At 47.7% G+C, this 6,896-nt stretch overlaps 4 non-coding genes across 4 annotated transcripts; all 4 read left to right on the top strand.

The window, feature by feature from the left end:
• The first annotated feature begins 252 nt into the window (after positions 1–252).
• Positions 253–325, top strand: TRNAH-AUG (transfer RNA histidin (anticodon AUG)). The gene has a single exon. It is a non-coding gene; the product is annotated as a tRNA-His (tRNA).
• Positions 326–1,963: 1,638 nt separating this feature from the next.
• TRNAH-AUG (transfer RNA histidin (anticodon AUG)) lies at positions 1,964–2,036 on the top strand. Its single transcript has one exon. It is a non-coding gene; the product is annotated as a tRNA-His (tRNA).
• Positions 2,037–3,674: 1,638 nt separating this feature from the next.
• Positions 3,675–3,747, top strand: TRNAH-AUG (transfer RNA histidin (anticodon AUG)). The gene has a single exon. It is a non-coding gene; the product is annotated as a tRNA-His (tRNA).
• Positions 3,748–4,648: 901 nt separating this feature from the next.
• Positions 4,649–4,721, top strand: TRNAH-AUG (transfer RNA histidin (anticodon AUG)). The gene has a single exon. It is a non-coding gene; the product is annotated as a tRNA-His (tRNA).
• Positions 4,722–6,896: the final 2,175 nt, after the last annotated feature.

The following is a 6,896-nucleotide window of genomic DNA, read 5'->3' as shown; positions in this document are numbered from 1 at the left end:
ATAGGTTGGTGGTTCGAGCCCACCCGGGGGCGGTGTTGTGGGGTCTCAGATGTAGCATAAAAATTCAAAACTTTTCCACAATACGTGATAACCATTTAATTTCTGAGCTTCCGTGGCTTAATTGTTAGCGCGTTCGGCTGTTAACCAATAGGTTGGTGGTTCGAGCCCACCCGGGACCGGTGTTGTGGGATCTCAAATGTAACGTAAAAACCAAAGTTTTTCCACAATACCTGACGACCATTGAATTTTTGGGTTTCCGTGGCGCATTGGTTAGCGCGTTCGGCTATGAACCGAAAGATTGGTGGTTCGTGCCCATCCGGGAGCGGTGTTGTGAGGTCTCAGATGTGACGTAAAAAGTCAGAGTTTTTCCACAATACCTGACGAACATTTAATTTTTGGGCTTCCGTGGCGCAATGGTTAGCGCGCTCAACTGTTATTCAAAAGGTTGGTGGTTCGAGCGTACCCGGGAGCGGTGTTGTGATGTCTCAGATGTGACGTAAAAAGTCGCGGTTTTTCCACAATACCTGACGACCATTTAATATTTGGGCTTCCGTGGCGCAATGGTTAGCGCGTTCGGCTGTTAACCGAAAGGTTGGTGGTTCGAGCCCACCCGAAAGCGGTGTTGTGAGGTCTCAGATGTAACGTAAAATGTCATAGTTTTTCCACAATAACTGACGAACATTTAATTTCTGAACTTCCGTGGCTCAATGGTTAGCGCGTTCGGCTGTTAACCAATAGGTTGGTGGTTCGAGCCCATCTGGGAGCGGTGTTGTGAGGTCTCAGATGTAACGTAAAAAGTCAAACGTTTTCCACAATAACTGACGAACCGAACGTTTGGTGGTTCGAGCCCATCCGGGAGCGTTTTGTAGTGTCTCAGATGTAACGTGAAAAGTCAGAGTTTTTCCACAATACGAGACAACCATATAATTTCTGAACTTCCGTGGCTCAATGGTTAGCGCGTTCGGCTGTTAACCAGTAAGTTGGTGGTTCGAGCCCACCCGAAACCGGTGTTGTGAGGTCTCAGATGTGGCGTAAAAAGTCAAGGTTTCTCCACAATACCTGACAACCATTTAATTACTGAGCTTCCGTGGCTCAATGGTTGGCGCGTTCGGCTGTTAACCGAAAGGTTGGTGGTTCGAGCCCATCCGGGAGCGGTGTTGTGAGGTCTCAGATGTGACGTAAAAAGTCAAGAGTTTTCCACAATACGAGACAACCATATAATTTCTGAACTTCCGTTGGCTCAATGGTTAGCGCGTTCGGCTGTTAACCAGTAAGTTGGTGGTTCGAGCCCACCCGAAACCGGTGTTGTGAGGTCTCAGATGTGGCGTAAAAAGTCAAGGTTTTTCCACAATACCTGACGACCATTCAATTTTTGGGCTTCCGTGGCGCAATGGTTAGCGCGTTCAGCTGTTATTCAAAAGAGTGGTGGTTTGAGCCCTCCCGGGAGCGGTGCTGTGAGGTCTCAGATGTAACGTAAAATGTCAGAGTTTTTCCACAATAACTGACGAACATTTAATTTTTGGGCTTCCGTGGCGCAATGGTTAGTGCGTTCAGCAGTTAACCGAAAGGTGGGTGGTTTGAGCCCACCCGGGAGAGGTGTTGTGGGGTCTCAGATGTAGCGTAAAAAGTCAAAACTTTTCCACAATACGGGACAACCATTTAATTCCTGAGCTTCCGTGGCTCAATGGTTAGCGCGTTCGGCTGTTAACCAATTGGTTGGTGGTTCGAGCTCACCCGGGAGCGGTGTTGTGGGGTCTCAGATGTAGCATAAAAATTCAAAACTTTTCCACAATACGTGATAACCATTTAATTTCTGAGCTTCCGTGGCTTAATTGTTAGCGCGTTCGCCTGTTAACCAATAGGTTGGTGGTTCGAGCCCACCCGGGACTGGTGTTGTGGGATCTCAAATGTAACGTAAAAACCAAAGTTTTTCCACAATACCTGACGACCATTGAATTTTTGGGTTTCCGTGGCGCATTGGTTAGCGCGTTCGGCTATGAACCGAAAGGTTGGTGGTTCGTGCCCATCTGGGAGCGGTGTTGTGAGGTCTCAGATGTGACGTAAAAGGTCAGAGTTTTTCCACAATACCTGACGAACATTTAATTTTTGGGCTTCCGTGGCGCAATGGTTAGCGCGCTCAACTGTTATTCAAAAGGTTGGTGGTTCGAGCGTACCCGGGAGCGGTGTTGTGATGTCTCAGATGTGACGTAAAAAGTCGCGGTTTTTCCACAATACCTGACGACCATTTAATATTTGGGCTTCCGTGGCGCAATGGTTAGCGCGTTCGGCTGTTAACCGAAAGGTTGGTGGTTCGAGCCCACCCGAAAGCGGTGTTGTGAGGTCTCAGATGTAACGTAAAATGTCATAGTTTTTCCACAATAACTGACGAACATTTAATTTCTGAACTTCCGTGGCTCAATGGTTAGCGCGTTCGGCTGTTAACCAATAGGTTGGTGGTTCGAGCCCATCTGGGAGCGGTGTTGTGAGGTCTCAGATGTAACGTAAAAAGTCAAACGTTTTCCACAATAACTGACGAACCGAACGTTTGGTGGTTCGAGCCCATCCGGGAGCGTTTTGTAGTGTCTCAGATGTAACGTGAAAAGTCAGAGTTTTTCCACAATACGAGACAACCATATAATTTCTGAACTTCCGTGGCTCAATGGTTAGCGCGTTCGGCTGTTAACCAGTAAGTTGGTGGTTCGAGCCCACCCGAAACCGGTGTTGTGAGGTCTCAGATGTGGCGTAAAAAGTCAAGGTTTCTCCACAATACCTGACAACCATTTAATTACTGAGCTTCCGTGGCTCAATGGTTGGCGCGTTCGGCTGTTAACCGAAAGGTTGGTGGTTCGAGCCCATCCGGGAGCGGTGTTGTGAGGTCTCAGATGTGACGTAAAAAGTCAAGAGTTTTCCACAATACGAGACAACCATATAATTTCTGAACTTCCGTTGGCTCAATGGTTAGCGCGTTCGGCTGTTAACCAGTAAGTTGGTGGTTCGAGCCCACCCGAAACCGGTGTTGTGAGGTCTCAGATGTGGCGTAAAAAGTCAAGGTTTTTCCACAATACCTGACGACCATTCAATTTTTGGGCTTCCGTGGCGCAATGGTTAGCGCGTTCAGCTGTTATTCAAAAGAGTGGTGGTTTGAGCCCTCCCGGGAGCGGTGCTGTGAGGTCTCAGATGTAACGTAAAATGTCAGAGTTTTTCCACAATAACTGACGAACATTTAATTTTTGGGCTTCCGTGGCGCAATGGTTAGTGCGTTCAGCAGTTAACCGAAAGGTGGGTGGTTTGAGCCCACCCGGGAGAGGTGTTGTGGGGTCTCAGATGTAGCGTAAAAAGTCAAAACTTTTCCACAATACGGTACAACCATTTAATTCCTGAGCTTCCGTGGCTCAATGGTTAGCGCGTTCGGCTGTTAACCAATTGGTTGGTGGTTCGAGCTCACCCGGGAGCGGTGTTGTGGGGTCTCAGATGTAGCATAAAAATTCAAAACTTTTCCACAATACGTGATAACCATTTAATTTCTGAGCTTCCGTGGCTTAATTGTTAGCGCGTTCGCCTGTTAACCAATAGGTTGGTGGTTCGAGCCCACCCGGGACCGGTGTTGTGGGATCTCAAATGTAACGTAAAAACCAAAGTTTTTCCACAATACCTGACGACCATTGAATTTTTGGGTTTCCGTGGCGCATTGGTTAGCGCGTTCGGCTATGAACCGAAAGGTTGGTGGTTCGTGCCCATCCGGGAGCGGTGTTGTGAGGTCTCAGATGTGACGTAAAAAGTCAGAGTTTTTCCACAATACCTGACGAACATTTAATTTTTGGGCTTCCGTGGCGCAATGGTTAGCGCGCTCAACTGTTATTCAAAAGGTTGGTGGTTCGAGCGTACCCGGGAGCGGTGTTGTGATGTCTCAGATGTGACGTAAAAAGTCGCGGTTTTTCCACAATACCTGACGACCATTTAATATTTAGGCTTCCGTGGCGCAATGGTTAGCGCGTTCGGCTGTTAACCGAAAGGTTGGTGGTTCGAGCCCACCCGAAAGCGGTGTTGTGAGGTCTCAGATGTAACGTAAAATGTCATAGTTTTTCCACAATAACTGACGAACATTTAATTTCTGAACTTCCGTGGCTCAATGGTTAGCGCGTTCGGCTGTTAACCAATAGGTTGGTGGTTCGAGCCCATCTGGGAGCGGTGTTGTGAGGTCTCAGATGTAACGTAAAAAGTCAAACGTTTTCCACAATAACTGACGAACCGAAAGTTTGGTGGTTCGAGCCCATCCGGGAGCGTTTTGTGGTGTCTCAGATGTAACGTGAAAAGTCAGAGTTTTTCCACAATACCTGACGAATATTTAATTTTTGGGCTTCCGTGGCTCAATGGTTAGCGCGTTCGGCTGTTAACCAGTAAGTTGGTGGTTCGAGCCCACCCGAAACCGGTGTTGTGAGGTCTCAGATGTAGCATAAAAATTCAAAAATTTCCACAATACGTGATAACCATTTAATTTCTGAGCTTCCGTGGCTTAATTGTTAGCGCGTTCGGCTGTTAACCAATAGGTTGGTGGTTCGAGCCCACCCGGGACCGGTGTTGTGGGATCTCAAATGTAACGTAAAAACCAAAGTTTTTCCACAATACCTGACGACCATTGAATTTTTGGGTTTCCGTGGCGCATTGGTTAGCGCGTTCGGCTATGAACCGAAAGGTTGGTGGTTCGTGCCCATCCGGGAGCGGTGTTGTGAGGTCTCAGATGTGACGTAAAAAGTCGAGGTTTTTCCACAATACCTGACGAACATTTAATTTTTGGGCTTCCGTGGCGCAATGGTTAGCGCGTTCGGCTGTTAACCGAAAGGTTGGTGGTTCGAGCCCACCCGAAAGCGGTGTTGTGAGGTCTCAGATGTAACTTAAAATGTCATAGTTTTTCCACAATACCTGACGACCATTTAATATTTGGGCTTACGTGGCGCAATGGTTAGTGCGCTCAGCTGTTATTCAAAAGGTTGGTGGTTCGAGCTCCTCCGGGAGCGTTTTGTGGGGTCTCAGATGTGACGTAAAAAGTCGAGGCTTTTCCACAATACCTGACGACCATTTAATATTTGGGCTTCCGTGGCGCAATGGTTAGCGCGTTCGGCTGTTAACCGAAAGGTTGGTGGTTCGAGCCCACCCGAAAGCGGTGTTGTGAGGTCTCAGATGTAACTTAAAATGTCATAGTTTTTCCACAATACCTGACGACCATTTAATATTTGGGCTTACGTGGCGCAATGGTTAGTGCGCTCAGCTGTTATTCAAAAGGTTGGTGGTTCGAGCCCCTCCGGGAGCGTTTTGTGGGGTCTCAGATGTAACGTAAAAAAGTCAGAGTTTCTCCACAATACCTGACAACCATTTAATTACTGAGCTTCCGTGGCTCAATGGTTAGCGCGTTCGGCTGTTAACCAATAGGTTGGTGGTTCGAGCCCATCCGGGAGCGGTGTTGTGAGGTCTCAGATGTAACGTAAAATGTCATAGTTTTTCCACAGCACCTGACGACCATTTAAATTTTGGGCTTCTGTGGCGCAATGGTTAGCGCGTTCAGCTATTATTCAAAAGACTGGTGGTTTGAGCCCTCCCGGGAGCGGTGCTGTGAGGTCTCAGATGTAACGTAAAATGTCAGAGTTTTTCCACAATAACTGACGAACATTTAATTTTTGGGCTTCCGTGGCGCAATGGTTAGCGCGTTCAGCAGTAAAACAATAGGTTGGTGGTTCGAGCCCACCCGGGAGCGGTGTTGTGGGATCTCAAATGTAACGTAAAAAGCCAAAGTTTTTTCACAATACCTGACGACCATTTAATTCTTGGGCTTCCGTTGCGCAATGGTTAGCGCGCTCAACTGTTATTCAAAAGGTTGGTGGTTCGAGCGTACCCGGGAGCGGTGTTGTGATGTCTCAGATGTGACGTAAAAAGTCGCGGTTATTCCACAATACCTGACGACCATTTAATATTTGGGCTTCCGTGGCGCAATGGTTAGCGCGTTCGGCTGTTAACCGAAAGGTTGGTGGTTCGAGCCCACCCGAAAGCGGTGTTGTGAGGTCTCAGATGTAACGTAAAATGTCATAGTTTTCCACAATAACTGACGAACATTTAATTTCTGAACTTCCGTGGCTCAATGGTTAGCGCGTTCGGCTGTTAACCAATAGGTTGGTGGTTCGAGCCCATCTGGGAGCGGTGTTGTGAGGTCTCAGATGTAACTTAAAAAGTCAAACGTTTTCCACAATAACTGACGAACCGAAAGTTTGGTGGTTCGAGCCCATCCGGGAGCGTTTTGTGGTGTCTCAGATGTAACGTGAAAAGTCAGAGTTTTTCCGCAATACCTGACGAACATTTAATTTTTGGGCTTCCGTGGCTCAATGGTTAGCGCGTTCGGCTGTTAACCAGTAAGTTGGTGGTTCGAACCCACCCGAAACCGGTGTTGTGAGGTCTCAGATGTGGCGTAAAAAGTCAAGGTTTCTCCACAATACCTGACAACCATTTAATTACTGAGCTTCCGTGGCTCAATGGTTGGCACGTTCGGCTGTTAACCGAAAGGTTGGTGGTTCGAGCCCATCCGGGAGCGGTGTTGTGAGGTCTCAGATGTGACGTAAAAGTCAAGAGTTTTCCACAATACCTGACGACCAATTAATATTTGGGCTTCCGTGGCGCAATGGTTAGTGCGTTCAGCAGTTAACCGAAAGGTGGGTGGTTCGAGCCCACCCGGGAGAGGTGTTGTGGGGTCTCAGATGTAGCGTAAAAAGTCAAAACTTTTCCACAATACGTGATAACCATTTAATTTCTGAGCTTCCGTGGCTTAATTGTTAGCGCGTTCGGCTGTTAACCAATAGGTTGGTGGTTCGAGCCCACCCGGGACCGGTGTTGTGGGATCTCAAATGTAACGT

This window comes from Phalangium opilio, unplaced genomic scaffold (genome assembly GCF_054372755.1).
Source record: "Phalangium opilio isolate 3A_F unplaced genomic scaffold, DU_Popi_V2 ptg000360l_1, whole genome shotgun sequence".
In the NCBI taxonomy this organism is placed as follows: Eukaryota; Metazoa; Arthropoda; class Arachnida; order Opiliones; family Phalangiidae; genus Phalangium; species Phalangium opilio.
Note: the sequence above shows the minus strand (reverse complement) of the source record. Positions and strands in the feature narration are given on the sequence as shown.